The 19,576-nt window shown below is 37.9% G+C and overlaps 1 protein-coding gene across 10 annotated transcripts in view; it reads right to left on the minus strand.

Moving 5' to 3' along the window:
• CEP83 (centrosomal protein 83) overlaps positions 1 to 19,576 on the minus strand; it is a 164,573-nt gene that overhangs the window by 134,041 nt on the left and 10,956 nt on the right. For 5 of the 10 annotated variants that reach the window (XM_063694216.1, XM_019039094.3, XM_063694217.1 and 2 more), the window contains one exon: positions 3,047 to 3,099. The exons of 4 other annotated variants lie outside the window; for them this stretch is intronic. The gene's annotated coding sequence lies outside the window, so the exon portion shown is untranslated. Of the gene's footprint in view, positions 1 to 3,046; positions 3,100 to 14,657; positions 14,731 to 19,576 lie in introns of all 10 variants that reach the window. One more of the 10 variants, XM_055357412.1, reaches the window with a different exon arrangement.

A 19,576-nucleotide genomic window follows, 5' to 3' on the forward strand; every position in this document is an offset into this window, starting at 1 on the left:
TTTTGTATTTTTAGTAGAGACAGGGTTTCTCCATTTTAGCCAGGACAGTCTCAATCTCCTGGCCTCGTGATCCGCCCGCCTTGGCCTCCCAAAGTGCTGGGATTACAGGCATCAGCCACCGCCCCTGGCCTGAACTGATTTTTTTAAATGTGGTATATATATATGGTGAAATACTATTCAGCTATGAGAAAGAATGAAATCATGTCATTTGTAGCAATATGGATAAAGCTGGAGATCATTACAATAAGTGAAATAAGCCAGGCACAAAAAGACAAATATCACATGTACTCATGTGGGAGCTTAAAAAAAGCTGATCTCATGGAGGTAGAGAATAAAATGATATCAAAGGCCAGGAAGTATGTGTGGGGGGGAAGGTGGGACAAAGGGAGGTTGCTTAATGAATACAGATATCCAGTTAGATAGACAATACAAGTTCTAATGTTGCAGAGCAGAGTACAGTTAATAATTAATTTGAATCATATATATTTCAAAGTAGCTATAAGAGAGGACTTTAAATGTTCCCAACATATAGAAATGATAAATACTCAAGGTGATGAATACCCCAAGTACCCTGACTTGATCATTACACATTCTATGCATGTAACAAATACACATGTACCTCATAAATATGTAAATTATGTGCCAATTTAAAAAGAGAGGAACTTCAAAAAAATTATAAAATATTATAACATATTTACCAGTAGTATGAATGGACAAGGGAAAGAACCCTAATTCTGCTAGTGAAGCTGCCGGGGAAAACTTCACAAAGCAGCAGCTAAAATTAACAAAGGGATGCAAGGAAGAAACATCAAGTGCAAAGTCATGGAGATTAAGGAGAAGAACATTAGTGGTGGAGGGCAGGGGAGAGGAGAACACCCTGGGGAGGTAAGGTAGGGCCTTGCAGGCCACATGCAGAAGACTGGAGTTTATTCCATGGTCTTGGAGAGCCAGTGAAAGATTTTAAACTTTTAGATGGATAGAAGACATTACAGGGTAGACTCACATTTACATTTCAGAAAAATAAGTCGTTTATTTGCAGAGGATAGATTTGAGGAGGAAGAATAGAAGAAAGAGAAAAAGAAAAGGAGATCAAAGGTCCAGGAAAGTAATAATGAGGGCCTTAACTAAGACAGTAGCAGCAGGTAGTCAATAATCTTGAAAATTAATTTGAAGCCAGGCGCAGTGGCTCATACCTATAATCCTAGCACTTTAGGAGGTCAAGGCAGGCAGATGCCTTGAGCTCAGGAGTTCAAGAACAGCCTGGGCAACATGGTGAAAGCCTGTTTCTAAGAAAAATACAAAAATTAGCCAGGTGTGGTAGCATGTGCCTATGGTCCCAGCTACTCAGGTGGCTGAGGTGGGAAGATCGCTTGAGCCCAGGAGGGTCGAGGCTGCAGTGAGCCAAGATCGCACCACTGCACTCCAGCCTGGGTGACGAGGTGAGACCCTGTCTCAAAAAAGAAAAGAAAAGAAAAGAAAATTAATTTGGGGGCAGCAAAAGCAGGAGTTAATAATTAGATACCTATACCCATCCCCCAGCAAAAAGTATTTTAATGTCACTAGTTAAAAGGCCTATCAGGAAACCAAGATAGGAAAGCAAAGAATAAACACTAAAATGGAATCCAGTTAAAGTGAAAGAAAGGTTGTTTCAAAGATTACAATTACTTCAGGCACTAATCCGACGTAAGAATGAGGAATCCTGTACACTGACCTTTGGCAAATGAATCTTAGCAAACTGCAAATACCATCACTGTAAAACACTCAGAATAACTACTTTTTTTCCATAGGGATTTCATAAACAGAGGGGCAAACTCTAAAGCTGGCTCTGTCGGGAACAAAGACATAAAATAAGGATTTTGTTCCTTAAATGTCCACCTGCTGCTACTCCTCCTCATTCTTTCCTTCAAACAAATCATCTCTATAGCAACACACTCTTAAAGAATTTGTGGGTGGAAAGCATATGTTTGTGCAAAAATATGAGAACTCAAGAACATGAGCTATTTTATTTTTTCCTTTAATACAAGAGATACACAATCTATTAGGATAAAACTAAAAAATAAGAGATATGAAACAAAAAAATGTTTAAACACAAAAAAATGTAAAAATTGTACAAATGATAACGCAAATGTTTACATGGAAATTCTTTTTATAGGTTACAATGACACCTTGTGGTAAGACTTTTCAAGTTATACAAATTATCTTAGAAAATATTTTTTACAGCAGAGACGTAAGAAAACTGGTTTAGAAAATAGGAAAGCTCAAAATCATAGTAATGAGTTAATGTGTACAAGTATAATAATACATTTGAAAAGTTAAGGTTGAAAAATCAAACTTTTAAAAGTGTCACAATATTAGGTAGGCAAAAGCACTTTACTAACTGTAAATACAAGTTGAATATCCCTTATGTAAAATGCCTGGGACCAGAAGGATTTCAGATTTTGAATTTTTTCAGATTTTAGAATATTTGCATGTACATAATGAGTATCTTGGGGATGGGACACAAGTCTAAACATAAAATTCATTTATGTTCCATATATACCTTATACATACACATAGCCTGAAGGTAATTTTATTTTTCCCTTGAAGGTGCTTAATAAACTGCGTGTTGTATGCCTGCATTTTGACTGCAACCCATCACATGAGGTCAGGTTTGAAATTTTCCACACGGTGTCACGTTGGTGCTCAAAAAGTTTCAGATTTTAGAGCATTCTGGATTATGGGATTAGGGATCCTCAACCTGTATAAAGCATTATACTAGTCCCTTCACTTGAACTGAAATTATTAAATACTCTTCCTTATTCTCTGGTCCCTTATTCCCATCTTGTAAGAAAAGTCAAGCTGCACCTCTCAAAGCTTCATCTATTACTTTATCTGAATGACACTGAAATTTGCACCCTAGTTCCTAACCTCTCTCTGCTTATGAATCCCCCTCTACTTACATGTTCTCTCTATAACAGAAGCTCAAAGATGGGATTTAAGACAGACTACCCAAAATATGGCACCTTGGCATTTGAGAAAAAAGCAGAAGCAAGAAGGTTTATCTCACCTTCCTCTAAAGTAGGTCATAAGATCCTCAATCCAGAGGGGTCCTCCCTATACCTGTAGGAAAGAAGACACAAAGAGGAATCTGAACAAACAGGACTTACTAAGTTTCCCCCAGTTTGTTACTGCTAGAGCATACCCATTTGTCCTCTAACAATACTTCTGCATGACTGTCCACAAAAAAACAGAGAGACAGACCCTTTGAAAAAAGCAGTTTACTGCTGCAAATGCCACAAGACAGCCAAAAAACTCCAAAGACAAAAGACATGAACTCTCGGGAGCTCTATTGGCCTGTCCATCATCTGAGGAACCCCAGTACTTATCCTGCCAATGTAGGGCAAGATTATATCCCCCTTCTACTACCGCAGCTGCTCCTCTCTTGAAATTGCCACTTCCTGACTGGAGGCCAACCAACTCAAGCCATTTCAGCAACTCCTAACAGAACAACTCTGTTCCAAAGGAGAAAACAACAGCTAATTCAACTGCCTGCAACACCCTGGCTAATCAGAGGTCCTGAGTCTGTCCACATGACAACTTCAACCGCTAGCCTAACCAGCATTCACTCTCCTGCCACCTCCACTACAGCAGGTGCTGGCATCCACAGCTGGGAGACCTGAAGACAGATTATATCACAAGACAACTTGCAGACATTCGCCAGCACCAGCCTGGAGCCCAGTAACCCTGCTGGGTGGCTAGACCCAGAACGGTAATAACAATCACCTCAGTCTGGCTCCTAGGAAGCCACATCCCTAGGGGAAGGGGGTGACTCCACATCAAGGAATCACCTTGTGGGACAAAAAAAAAAAATCTGAACAGCAGTCCTTCAGTTCTAGATCTTTCCACTGAAACATACAAATAAAAAGGAACCAGGAAAGTAATTCTGGTAATATGGCAAAACGAAGTTTGATAACACCCCCAAAAGATCACACTAGCTCTCCAGCAATGGATCCAAAACAAGAACAAATCTCTGAATTGCCAGATAAAGAATTTGGAAGGTTGATTATTAAGCTACTCAAGGGGGCACTAGAGAAAAGTGAAAAACAACTTGAACAAACAAAAAAATAAAATAAAAAACAGGATATGGATGAAAAAGTCTCCAGAGAAATATACATCATAAAAAAAAGACAACCACAACTTCTGGAAATTAAATACACACTTAGAGAAATGCAAAATGCACTGAAAAGTTCCAACAACAGAATTGAACAAGTAGAAGAATTTTAGAGCCCAAAGACAGGGCTCTTGAATTAACCCAATCTGACAAAGACAAAGAAAAAATAGTTTTGGCTGGGAGCAGTGGCTCAGCTTATAATCCCAGCACCTCAGGAGGCCGAGGCAGGTGGTCCACAAGGTCAGGAGATCAAGACCATCCTGGCTAACACAGTGAAATCCCATCTCCACTAAAAATACAAAAATTAGCCAGGCATGGTGGCATGCACCTGTAGTCCCAGCTACTCGGGAGGCTGAGGCAGGAGAATCACTTGAACCCAGGAGGAGGTTGCAGTGAGCCAAGATCGCGCCATTGCACTCCAGCCTGGGCAACAGGGGGAGACTCCATCTCAAAAAAAAAAAAGAAAGAAAGAAAAAGAAAAAAAAAGAGAAGAAAAAATTATTTTAAGAAATGAATAGAGCCTCCAAGAAACTTGGGATGTTAAAAGACCCAACATAAGAATAATTGCTGTCCCTAAGGAAGAAGAGAAATCCAAAAGTTTAGGAAACTATTTGAAGGAATAATTGAGGAAAACTTCCCCGGTTTTGATAGAGATCTAGACATCCAAATACAAGCAGCTTGGCCAGGCGCGGTGGCTCATGCCTGCAATCCAGCACTTCGGGAGGCCAAGGCAGGAGGATCACTCAAGGTCAGGAGTTTGAGACCAGCCTGGCCAAAATGGTGAAACCCCGACTAAACTAAAAAAAAAAAAAATTACCTAGGCATGGTGGTGTGGGCCTGTAGTCCCAGCTACTAGGAGGCTGAGGCAGGACAATCACCTGAACCTGGAAGGTGGAGGCTGCAATGAGCCAAGATTGTGCCACTGCACTCCAGCCTGGGCGACAGAGCAAGACTTGGTCTAAAACACATACACACACACAAACAAATACAAGAAGCTCAAAGAACACCCAGGAAATTCATCACAAAAAGATCACCTAGGCACACAGTCATCAGGTTATCTAAAGTCAAGACAAAGAAAAGAATCTTAACAGCTGTGAGGCAAAAGCATCAGGTAACCTACAAAGGAAAACCTAACAGATTAACAGCAGATTTCCCAGCAGAAACCCTACAAGCTAGAAGGAATTGGGTCCTATCTTTAGTCTCTTTTAACAAAAAATTATCAGCCAATAATTCCATATCTAGCAAAACTAAATTTTATAATGAAAGAGCAATAAAGTCTTTTTCATACAAACAAATGCTCAGAGAATTCACCACTGCCAAGCCAGCACTACAAGAACTGCTAAAAGGAGTTCTGACTCTTGAATCTCAAAACATCAAAATAGAACCTTCCTTAAAGCATAAATCTCACAAGACCTACAGAACAATAACACAATGCAAACAAAAAAAGGTAATTGGGCAGCAACTAGTATGATGAATAAAATACTATCTCACATCTCAATACTGATGTTGAATGTAAATTGCCTAAATGTTCCACTGAAAAGATACAGAGGCCAGCACAGTGGCTCACACCTGTAATCCCAGCACTTTGGGAGGCCAAGGTGGGCAGATCACCTGAGGTCAGGAGTTCAAGACCAGCCTGGCCAACACGGCAAAAGCCCATCTCTACTAAAAATACAAAAAAATTACCCAGGCATGGTGGCAGGTGCCTGTAAACCCAGCTACTCGGGAGGCAGAGGCACGAGAATCGCTTGAACCCAGGCAGCAGAGGTTGCAGTGAGCCGAGATCATGTCATTGCACTCTAGCCTGGGTGACTGAGTGAGACTGTCTCAATTAAAAAAAAGAAAAAAAAAAAGATGCAGAACAGCAGAATGGATAAAAATCTACCAAGTATCTGCTGCCTTCAAGAGACTCACCTAATACATAAGGACTCATATAAACTTATAAGGTAAAGGGGTGGAAAAAGATATTCCACGCAAATGGAAACCAAATGTGAGCAGGAACAGCTATTCTTATATCAGACAAAACAAACTTTAAAGCAACAACAGTTTAAAAAGACAAAGACAGACATTATATAATGATAAAAGGATTAGTCCAACAGGAAAATATCACAATCCCAAAAACATATGCACCTAACACTGGAGCTCCCAAATTTATAAAACAATTACTACTAGACCTAAGAAATGAGATACATGGCAACAAAACAGTGAGAGACTTCAATACTCCACTAACAGCACTAGACAAGTCATTAAGACAGAAAGTCAACAAGGAAACAACGGACTATACCCTAAAACAAATGGACTTAACACATATTTACAGAACATTCTACCCAACAATTGCAGAATATATTCTTTTCATCAACACATGGAACATTCTCCAAGATAGACCACAAAACAAGTCTCAATAAATTTAAGAAAATCAAAATTATATCAAATATTCTCTAAGACCACAGCAGAATAAAACTAGAAATTAACTCCAAAGGAAGCTTCAAAACTATACAAATATATGGAAATTTAAACATGCTCCTGAATGACCTCTGGGTCAACAATGAAATCAAGATGGAAATTTTAAAATTCTTTGAACGGAACAATAACAGTGACACAACCTATCAACCCTCGCTAAGAGGAAAGTTCATAGCAATCACTGTCTACATCAAAAAGTCTGAAAAAGCACAAATAGACTATCTAACCTCACAACTCACAGAATTAGAGAAACAAGAACAGACCAAACCAAAAACCCAGCAGAAGAAAACAAATAACAAAGATCAGAACTAAATGAAATTGAAACACAACAACAAGAACAACAACAAAATACAAAAGATAAATGAGACAAAAAGCTGGCTCTTTGAAAAGACAAAACCGACAGACCATTAGCGAGATTACCAAGAGAAGAGAGTAGATCCAAACAGCTCAATTAGAAACAAAATAGGAGATATCAAAAGTGATACCACAGAAATACAAAAGACTGTGCTTTTGTATGGCTACTATGAACATCTTTATGCACACAAACTAGAAAACCTAGAGGAGATGGATAAATTCCTGAAAAGATACAACCCTCCTAGATTAAACTAGGAAGAAATAGAAACAAACTCTGAACAGGTCAATAACAAGTAGCAAGATTGAAACAGTAATAAACAAAAAAAATGCCAACCAAAAAAAAAAAAAGTCCAGGACCAGATGGATTCACAGCTGAATTCTATCAGACATTCAAAGAAGAATTGGTATGAATCCTACTGAAGCTATTCCAAAACACAGAAAAAGGGAATCCTCCCTAAATCATTCTATGAAGCCAGTATTATCCTAATACCAAAACCAGGAAAGGACATAACAAAAAAAAGAAAACCACACACCAATATCCCTGATGAACATAGATGCAAAAATCCTCAACAAAATACTAGCTAACCAAGTCCAACAGCATGTCAAAAAGAAAATACACCATGATCAAGTGGGTTTTATACCAGGGATGCAGGGTTGGCTTAACAAATGGAAGTCAATAAATGTAATACACCATATAAACAGAATTAAAAACAAAAACCACATCATCTCAACAGACACAGAAAAAGCATGACAAAATTCAGATCCCTTTATGATTAAAACCGTCTGCAACATAGGCATAGAAGGGACATACCTTAAGATAATAAAAGCCATCTATGACAAACCCACAGCCAACATTACACTGAACAGAGAAAAGTTCAAAGCATTCCCCCTAAGAACTAGAACAAGACAAGGATGTCCACTTTCACCACTTCTATTCAACACAGTACTGGAAGTCCTAGCCAGAACAATCAGACAAGAGAAAGAAATCAAGAGCATCCAAATTGGTAAAGATGAAGTCAAAGTGTTGCAGTTTGCTGATGATATGATCATATACCTAGAAAACCCTAAAAACTCATCCAAAAAGCTCCTATAACTGGTAAATGAATTCGGCAAAGTTTTAGGATACAAAATTGATATACACAGATGAGTAGCTCTGCTGTATACCAACAGCCACCAAGCTGAGAACCAAATCAAGAACTCAACCCCTTTTACAATAGCTGCAAAAAATAAAATAAAATACTTAGGAATATACCTAACCAAGGAGGCGAAAAGACCTCTACAAGGAAAACTACAAAAAAAAAAAGCTGAAAGAAATCACAGATGACACAAATGGAAATATATCCCACGCGCATGGATGGGGAGAATCAATATTGTGAAAATGACCATACTGCCAAGAGCAATCTACAAATTCAATGCAATTCCCATCAAAATACCACCATCATTCTTCACAGATCTAGAAAAAAAATCCTAAAATTCATATGAAACCAAAAAAGGGCCTGCAAAGCAATACTAAGCACAAAGAACAGATCTGGAGGTATCACATTACCCAACTTCAAACTATACCAAGGCTATAGTTACCAAACCAGCATGGTACTGGCATAAAAACAGGCACATAGATCAATGGAACAGAACAGAGAACCCAGAAACAAAGCCAAGTACTTACAGCCAACTGATATTTGACAAAGCAAACAAAAACATAAAGTAGAGAAACGACAACCTATTCAACAAATGGTGCTGGGACAATTGGCAAGCCACATGTAAAAGAATGAAAGTGGAATCTCAACTCTCACCTTACACAAAAATCAACTCAAGATGGATTAAAGACTTAAATCTAAGACCTGAAACCATAAAAATTCTAGAAAATAACATCAGAAAAACTCTTCTAGACATTGGCTTAGGCAAAGAGTTCACAACCAAGAACCAAATGCAACAAAAATGAAATAAATGGATGGGACTTAATGAAACTAAAAAGCTTCTGCACAGCAAAAGAAATAATCAGCAGAGTGAACAGGCAACCCACAGAGTGGGAGAAAATATTCACAAACTATGCATCCCACAAAGGACTAATATCCAGAATCTATGAGGAACTCAAACAAATCTGCAAGAAAAAAACCAAATATTCCCATCAAAAATTAGGGAAAGGACATGAATAGACAATTCTCAAAAGATATACAAATGGCCAACAGACATATGAAAAAATGTTCAACATCACTATCAGGGAAATGCAAATCAAAACCACAATACACTACCACCTTACTCCTGCAAGAATGGCCATAATTTAAAAATCAAAAAATAATAGATGGTGACGAGGATGTAGTGAAAAGGGAACACTTTTACACTGCTGGTGGGAAGGTAAACTAGTACAACCACTATAGAAAACAGTGTGGAGATTCCTTAACAAACGAAAAGTAGGCTGGGCGTGGTGGCTCACGCCTGTAATCCCAGCACTTTGGGAGGCCGAGGCGGGTGGATCACAAGGCCAGGAGATCGAGACCATCCTGACTAACATGGTGAAACCCCGTCTCTACTAAAAATACAAAAAATTAGCTGGGTGTGGTGGTGGGCACCTGTAGTCCCAGCTACTCGGGAGGCTGAGGCAGGAGAATGGCGTGAACCCAGGAGGCAGAGCTTGCAGTGAGCCGAGATCGCACCACTGCACTCCAGCCTGGGCGACAGAGCGAGACTCCGTCTCAAAAAAAAAAAAAAAAAAAAAAAAACTAAAAGTAGAACTACCGTTTGATCCAGCAATCTCACTATTGGGTATCTACCCAGAGGAAAAGAAGTCATTATATGAAAAAGACACTTGAACATGCATGTTTATAGCAGCACATTTGCAACTGCAAAAATATGGAACCAGACTAAATGCCCATCAACCAATGAGTAGATAAAGAAAATGTGGTAGGTATATATATATATATAATGCAATACTACTCAGCCATAAAAAGGAATGAAATAATGGCATTCACAGCAACTGAGATGGAATTGGAGGCCATTATTCACAGCAACCGAGATGGAATTGGAGGCCATTATTCTAACTGAAATAACTCAGGAATGGAAAACCAAACACCGTATCTTCTCACAAGTGGGAGCTAAGCTATGAGGATGCAAAGGCATAAGAATGATATAATGGACTCTGGGGACCTGGGGGGAAGGAGGGAGGGGGGTGAGGGTTAAAAGACTACACACCGGGTGCAGTGTACACTGCTCAAGTGATGGGTGCAGAAAAATCTCAGAAATCACCACTAAATAAGTTATCCATGTAACCAAACACCACCTGTTCCCCCAAAACTATTGAAATAATGATTTTTTTTTTTAGAAAAAACACGGAAAGAAAGGTTTCCCTGTTTCTTTCAGTCTTCATTTCTGAAGACTCATATAAAGTAAAGGTTTCATTAAATAAATGTGTATGCTTTCCTCTTGATAATCTGTCTTTTGTTATAGGGGTCTCAGTCATCAATCTAGTAATAGGTGAGGAAAAGTTATCACATTTTATCCGCTACATCAACTTAACAAAAATTCAGTTCGTTAGGTTCAAATTTTCTACTTGTCTCCTTAAAAAGGTCAGTTACCACTATCCTCCTCTCATTTCTTAACCACTACCCATCCTCTATCCTCTATTTATAACAAATTAATCCTACTGATTCTTCTTCATCTGTTTGTTGAATTTAATCATTCTTCCCCATTTCTAGAGCCATCACACTCCAGTGCCGAATCTTAAATATTTTACACTTAACAGAAGCCTCCTAGACAGTGTCCCAGACTTTAGTCTTTTCTCATTCTTACATAGCCTACAAATATCACCAAAACAATCTTTCTCATACATTGCCTTCGTCACTATAACTCCTATGATAATCCTTATTCTTTCCTGACTCAAATCTAAATTTCCCAGCTAAACTCACAGCCCCGTATTAGCCAGCTCCCTATACAAATTCAAACATTTTGCTGCCCCACAGGACCCCTTTGCTAGAGTCAATTAAGTTTACAGACCCCCAGGACCCCTTCGCTAGAGTCAATTAAGTTTACAGACCCTCAAACACATTTCTCTTTGCCTTCACAACTTTCTTCATACAGTTATGCCAAATTAAAATACCTTCTTAAATCTTGTCTATTAATCCACAAATCACAATCAGAGTCAAACCTGAAACCCTACAGTCTGCAAAATCACAAAACTATTTTCGGAGTTTTAGTTGCTCTAAAAGTGAACAGAAAGAGTAGCTTTTGCCTGTGTGCTTTATAGGTTCCTGCCTTCCTTGTGCTTGCCCCAGGATATTTATTCTATATAAACATATATTTTTTGAGACAGAACCTCACCCTGTCACCCAGGCTAGAGTACAATGGCACAATCTCGGCTCACTGCAACCTTCGTCCCCCAGGTTCGAGTGATTCTCCTGCCTCAGCCTCCCGAGTGGCTGGGATTACAGGCACGCACCACGCCCGGCTATTTTTTGTATTTTTAGAGACAGGGTTTCACCATGTTGGCAAGGCTGGTCTCGACTCCTGACTTCAAGTGATCCACCCACCTTGGCCTCGCAAAGTGCTGGGATTACAGGCGTGAGCCACTGTGCCCGGCCTAATTTATTCTATATTCTATAACGTCTGCACTTTTCCCCTCCAGATGCTTTATAACTATATAAACTATGTTTTCCAAAGAAACAATAAATTCCTCAAAGGAAAAACTACATATAATCTTCTACTGTTTTGTTCATCTTCATAGTTCCCAATTCCAGTAAACTGTTAATGACAGTAAAGTGATCCGCAAAATTTCTATGATGTGAATCCTACTCTCCCATAGGCTTGTAATGTAATTTCAGAGAAACCTTGGGGAAGGATGTCACCAAGAACACTGTTTGCTAACCAATTATGCATGCGTTATAGTTAGTTATCAAGAAATTTCTACTTCAGGCCGGGCGTGGTGGCTCACGCCCATAATTCCAGTACTTTGGGAGACCGAGGTGGGCAGATCACCTGGGGTCAGAAATTCAAGATCAGCCTGGCCAACGTGGTGAAACCCTTTCTCAACTAAAGATACAAAAATTAGCCAGGCATGGTGGCAGTCACCTGTAATCCCAGTACTCAGGAGGCTGAGAGAGGATAATCACTTGAACGTGGGATGCAGAGGTTCCAGTGAGCCGAGATCAGGCCATTGTACTCCAGCCTGGGCAACAAGAACAAAACTCCAACTCCGAAAAAGAAAAGAAAAGAAATTTCTACCTCAAAAGTTAAAAATTCTGGAGGACAGTCTACTAAGCAAAAGCTCTCAAAATGAATATATCTTTTCATTTAGTAATTCTAATTTTAGGAATTAATCCTGAGAAACTAATTAGAGATGCACAAACATTTATGTTCAAGAATCTTCTTTTATTTGTCATTCAGTAAATGTTTACTGAGTGCATCCTAAATTCCAGGTAGGAATGGAGGATAGAATCAGTTCTTATCAGGCGGGTGGATCACGAGGTCAGGAGATCGAGACCATCCTGGCTAACACGGTGAAACCCCGTCTCTACTAAAAATACTAAAAATTAGCCGGGCGTGGTGGCGGGCGCCTGTAGTCCCAGCTACTCGGGAGGCTGAGGCAGGAGAATGGCGAGAACCCAGGAGGCGGAGCTTGCAGTGAGCCGAGATCGCGCCACTGCACTCCAGCCTGGGCGACAGAGCGAGACTCCGTCTCAAAAAAAAAAAAAAAAAAAAAAAAGAATCAGTTCTTATCCTCATGGTACTAACTTAATAGTGGTGTTTACAATGGAAAAAGAGACTATTAAAAAAGCAGGTCATGGCCAGGTGTGGTTGCTCATGCCCATAATCTCAGCATTTTGGGAGGTCGAGGTGGGAGGCTCACTTCACCCCAGGAGTTCAAGATCAGCCTGGGCAACATAGTGAGACTCTATATCTATTTTATAATTGTTTTTAAAAAGCAGGTTACAATAGCAAGATATGCCATATTTGTGGATCAGAAAATTCAATATTGTTAAGATGTTAATTTCTCCCAAATTCAATGCAGTGTCATTCAAAATACCGAGTTTTCATAGAAATTAACAAGCTGATTCTAAAATTCGTATGGAAACACAAGGGACCCAGAAGAGCCAAAAAAAAACTTTGAAAAAGAACACAGTTAGAAGACTTGCATTACCTGACTTCACTTATTAAAGTGCCATAGAAAACAAAACTATGTAGTATTAAATCAGTCACAAAAATCCATTAAACAAAAAAGACTGTCCAGAAATAGTCAAATAGAAACAGTCAATTGATTTCTGACAAAAATGCAGTCAATTCAGTGAAGAAAGGATAGTCTTTTCAACAAATGGTCCTGGAACAATTGCCTTTTCCACACACACACACACACACACACACACACACACAAAGAACTTCAAGTTGCTCCCCACACCATATACAAAAATAGGATCAAAATAAATCAGAGGCCTGAATTAAAAACCTAAACTATAAACCTCCTAAAAAAAATACAGGAGAAAATCATTTTGATCTTGGGTTAAGACTTCTCAGATATAACACCAAAAGCACAATCCATAAAAGAAAAAGCTGACAAACTGGATTTCATCAAAATTAAGAACTTCAAAATCCACTACTCTTCAAAATCCACTGTTACATAAATGACAAGATATACCAGACTCAGGGGAAAAACTGCAAATCATAAATCTTATAAAGCACTTGCACCCAGAATAAAGAACTCTCAAAACTAAATGATAGGAAAATAAACAATCAAAATTTTTTTAATGGGCAAAACATTCAAATGGACACTTCACCAAAAAAGATTAAGTAAACATTTGTTTGTATTTTCCAAGTACTCCAGTTTCCTCTTCTCATATCCTAAAGATGTGCACATTAGATTCACTGGGAGATTGAAATTTTCCCAGTAGGAATGAGTATGGGTGTGTATTTAAGTGCACCACGCAATGGAATGTCATCCTGTCCAGGTTTGGTTCCGTGCCAGGATAGGCTCCAGCCACCAGAAAGCCTGAACCCTAGAGCAGGCTGGAAAATGAATGAATGAATGAATACAAATTATTGTAAAATGAAATTTCAAATAAAGTATATAATCATGTAAATGCATGACAATACTATGTAGTAAAAAAGCACTCTTATCAAGCCTGCCATATTTGTGATTATTTTTGAACTGCATGATAGTAAGAGGTGTCCCTTATATTTTTTGCTTTGCAAACATTTATTTCTTGGGTTAACCCACCACCACTATGACCATTGTCACTCACTGGTTCACCAAAAATTAGGTAAGTAACTATCTTACTTGTTTTTTTTACTAATCTTTCTTAAACATTATAGCTCACATTTATTTCAACGTTTAATGTTGGAAGTGTCTTGGGTCTTTATTTAGAAGTTTGATGATGTTTTTTGACCAGAGATATGCCATAGGAATTTAACTATTGTTTTTATCAATTAGTCTAGGGTAAAGTTGGTTTCATGATACATCATTTCACTTAAAGTCAGTTTCCAAGAACCTATCAATAATGTTAAGTGACGGCCGGGCGTGGTGGCTCATGCCTGTAATCCCAGCACTTTGGGAGGGCAAGGCAGGCAGATCACGAGGTCAGGAGATCGAGACCATCCTGGCCAACAGGGTGAAACCCCATCTCTACTAAAATTACAAAAATTAGCCAGGTGTGGTGGTGCGCACCTATAGTCCCAGCTACTTGGAAGGCTGAGGCAAGAGAATCGCTCGAACCTGAGAGGTGGAAGCCGCACTGAGCTGAGATCATGCCACTGCACTCCAGCCTGGCAAGAGAGCAAGACTCCACCTCAAAGAAAAAGAAAAATAAAAAATAATGTTAAGTGACGACATACTGTACACGAAATATGCAGTGGGAGTTCTAGAAGGTCAGTAAAGAGAGAAAGAGGCAGAAAAGAAGTTTTGAAGAAAAAATCGCCAAAAACTTCCCTAAAACATTAATTGACACATCTAAACAGCCCAACAAATCCAAAGAAACCTGCAAATGCTGAAAGACAAAGAGGAAATCTTTAAAAAGGAGAGAGAGAAAAATGACTTCACATACAGGGCAACAACAATATTATTAACGCTGATTTCTCATCAGAAATGACATGGAAAAAACAAATTTTTTTAAAGAAACACAAAAAACTCACCACTAAAAATTCTATATTCAGTAAAACTGCCCTTCAAAAATGAAGATGAAATAAAGACATTTTCAGATAGATAACCAAAGACGAAGACAAGTCGCTGCTGTGAGACATGCCTTATGAGAAATAACAATGGAAGTCTCTCAGGATAAAAGGAAGTCACACCATAAAGTTTAATCTAGGCTGGGCACAGTGGCTCATGCCTGTAATCCCAGCACTTTGAGAGGCCAAGGTGGGTGGCTCACTTGAGCCCAGAAGTTCGAGACCAGCCTGGGCAACATGGCAAAACCCCATCTCTACAAAAAATAGCCAGGTATGGTGGCACGTGCCTGTAGTTCCAGCTACTTGAGAGGCTGAGGCAGGAGGATTGCTTGAACTGGGTAAGCGGAGGCTGCAGTGAGCCAAGATCACACCATTGCACTCCAGCCTGGAAAACAGGAGAACCTGTCTGGAAAAAAAAGAAAAATAATACTCTATAGGAGAATGAAGCTCATTGGAAACTGTAATTACATCAGTAAATATTAAAGACTCTAAAAATATAATTATTTTCACTTCATCTCGTTTAAAGACATAAGACTACATAAAGGAATAATTATAGTACTGTGTCGCTGAGTTTGTAATACATACAGCTGTAATATATATAATAATAATAGCACCAAAAAGAGAAAAAACAGATAACACTGGAGGAAAGTTTCTATAATTTATCAGAATTTAGTATTATTCTGAAGGAGACTGTAATTAAGTTAAAAGGCATATTGTAATCCCTAACAATATAGCAAAAGAAATCAACAGAAATAAAAAGATACACTAAAGAATATTTAACACAGAAAGATGGTAAAGAAAAGAGGAAAAAGCAAAAAACAAATGAGACAAATAGAAAACAAATATGAAAAATGCAGATGTAAATCCAATAATATCAACAATTACATTACATGTGAATGAACTAAACACTATTCAAAGGGGGGATTATATTACAATGGATTACAAAACCTAACTATAGGCTGTCAACAAGAGATAAATCTTCAATTCAAAGACATAAATAGGTTAAAATTAAAAGGATTTTTTAAAAAAAAATACACCATAGAAACAGTAACCACAAAAAAAACTAGAGTGGCTATAGTACCAAGAAAAATAGATTTTAAGATAAGAAATATTACAGACAAAGGAGGCCATTTCATAATGAAAACAGGGTCACTATATCAGGAAGATATAACAATAACTGTCCATCTAACCAAAGAACTCCAAAATACATGAAGCAAAAAAAGAGATAATTAAAAAGAGAAATAGATAATTCAACAAAAACAGCTGAAGACTGCAATGACTGATAGAGAAAGACAGAAAATCTGCAAGGATATAGAAGTCTTGACTAACCTCATTAATAAACTTGACATAACTGACAGAAAATACCACCCAATGATTGCAGAATATACAACCTTTTTACAAACACAAGGAAAATTTTCCAGGATACACCACATACTGGGCACAAGACAAGTCTCAATAAAATTTAAAAGATTGAACTCATAAAAAATGTGTGATCTGATCACAATGGAATTAGTCATCCGAACAAAAATAAATCTAGGAACACCTCAATTATTGGTAAATTTTAAAACATACCTCTAAATAACCCATTGATCAAAGAAGAAATTGCAAGGAAAAATTTTAAAATATATTTCGAATTGAATGAAAACAAAACACAGCAAACCAAAATGTACAGAATGCAACTAAAGCAGTGCTTAGAACGAAATGTATACTTTTAAACATTTATATGAGAAAAGAAAAAAGGTCTCAAACCAATAATCTAAGCTTCCATCTTAGGAAACTAGAAAAATAAGGAGCAGAGGGGATATTAAACCCAAAACAAGCAGAAAAGTAATAATTTTGTAGTGTGGAAATCAGTGAAATAGAAAATATAGATATGAAAAATAATCAGTGAAATAAAAGGTTGGTTCTTTGGAAAGATCAACAAAATCGAAAGAAAAAAAAAAAAAACTTCGCTATACTGACCAAGAAAATAAGAGACACAAATTACCAAAATCAAGAATGAAAGAGGGAAAATTATTGCCAACCTTAAATTATTAAAGGATTTCTTAATACAAACTTCGTATCAACAAATTAGATAATTTATATGAAATGCACTACACTTCCTAGAACATACAAATTACCAAAACTCTAGAAGAAAGAGAAAATCTGAACAGACCTATAACAAGAAGTGAAGAAACTGAACTAATAATTTTAAATATTCCCACAAAGAAATGGCCAGGCCCCCACAACTGCACTAATGAATGCTATCAAACATTTAAAGCAGTAAGAGCAAGATCACGAGCAACCAACAGACTAATATCCCTCAGGAACATATACGCAAAATTCCTTAATAATAATCAGACAAACCATATTCAACAACATATAACAGAGATTATACAGCACAGACTGGGCATGGTGGCTTAAGCCTGTAGTCCCAGCACTTTGGGGGGCCACGCAGGTAAATCGCTTGAGCCAAGGAGTTCAAGAACAGCCCAGGCAACATGGCAAAACCCTGTCTCTACAAAAAATACCAAAAAAAAAAAAAGAAAAATAGCCAGGTGTGGTGGCGTGCGCCTGTAGCCCCAGCCACTTGAGAGGCTGAAGCAGAAGAATCGCATGAGCCCAGGAGTTTGAGGCTGCAGTGAGCCAAAATCACACCACTGCACTTCAGCCTGGGTCACAGAGCAAGATTCTGTCTCAAACACTAAAAAAAAAAAAAAAAAAAAAAAAAAGATTTTACAGCATGACCAAGTGCGATCTGTCCCAGGAATACAAGGTGGGTTTAATCTCCAACAATCAATTAATATATAGCATACTAACAATAAAAATCATATAACCATATCATGAGATGCAGGAAAAAACATGACAAAATCTAACACCCACTCATGATTAAAAACTTGCAACAAACTAGGAACATAAGGGAGCTTCCTTAACCTTCTTCAAAGGGCATCTATAGAAAATCTACAGCTAACATTACACCTGATGGCAAAAATCTGCATGTTTTCCCCCTAAGACTGGGAGTAATGCAATGCACATTCAACACTTCTCTTCAACATCTTACTGGAGGGTCTAACCCAAGAATTAAAGCAAAAATGAAGAAATAAATAACATTGAGATTGGAAAGAAAAAGTATCATTTTGAGACATGATCATCTATGTACAAACAATATGCAAAAATTGGTTGCATTTTTTTTAAGACGGATTCTCGCTCTGTCTTCTAGGCTGGAGTGCAGTGGCACAACCTCAGCTCACTGCAAGCTCCGCCTCCCGGGTTCATGCCATTCTCCTGCCTCAGCCTCCCGAGTAGCTGGGACTACAGGTGCCCGCCACCATACCCAGCTAACTTTTTTGTATTTTTAGTAGAGACGGGGTTTCACCGTGTTAGCCAGGATGGTCTCGATCTCCTGACCTCGTGATCCACCTGCCTTGGCCTCCCAAAGTGCTGGGATTATAGGCGTGAGCCACTAAGCCTGGCCGATTGCATTTTTTTGTGCTAACAATGAACAATTTGAAATCAAATCATGAAAACTCCATTTCCAAGAGCATCAAAATTATAACAGTCTTAGGAATAAACTTAACCAAATAAGTGCAAGATTTGTACACTGAAAAGTAAAAAACATTATTAAGAGAAATGAAAGATGTAAGTAAATGGAGAGATATTACATGTTCATGGATTGGAAGACTCAAGATTGTTAAGTTAGTGATTCTTCCCATATTGATGGATAGATTCAATGCAAATCCTACAAACATCAGATGTGTTGTAGAAATTAACAAGCTGATCCTAAATTGTATATGGAAATGGAAAGAGCATAGAACCAATTTTGAAAAAGAAGAAAATGTTACACTACTTATTTTGAAACTTACTATAAAACTGCAGTAATCAAGACAGAATAGTGTTGGAGTAAGGATAGGTTTATAGACATGAGTCTAGGAATAAATTCTTACATTACAGTCAACTGATATTTTACAAAGATGCCAATACAATTGAAGGGAAAAGAACAGTCTTTTTAACAAATGGTACTGGATAATTTGGCATTCATGTTTTTAAAAAATGAACTTAGATCCTCTTCTTACATCAAATGCACGGTTAATTCAATATGAATCTTATATTTAAAGGAAAGAGCTCAAAGAAAACCTTTGGGAGCTCAAAGAAAAATCTTTGGGACCTTGGATTAGGCAAAAAGTTCGTATACATAACATGAAAGTACGTGCCACACACACAAAAGAAATGACTTCATTAAAAACTTTTGCACTTCAAAAGACAACAGTAAAAATACGAAAAGCCAAGACACCAACTGGGAGAAATATTTGCAAATCTTATCTCTGATATTAAAAACAATACAAACTTTCATGCAGCATATATAAAGAACTCTTACAACTCAGTAAGACCAAAAAAAAAAAAAAACCCCCAGCTAAAAAATGGGCAAATGCCTTAAACAGATATTCCACCAAATGGCCAATAACCACAGAAAAAGGTATCCAACATTAC

Source organism: Gorilla gorilla, chromosome 10 (assembly GCF_029281585.2).
Source record: "Gorilla gorilla gorilla isolate KB3781 chromosome 10, NHGRI_mGorGor1-v2.1_pri, whole genome shotgun sequence".
In the NCBI taxonomy this organism is placed as follows: Eukaryota; Metazoa; Chordata; class Mammalia; order Primates; family Hominidae; genus Gorilla; species Gorilla gorilla.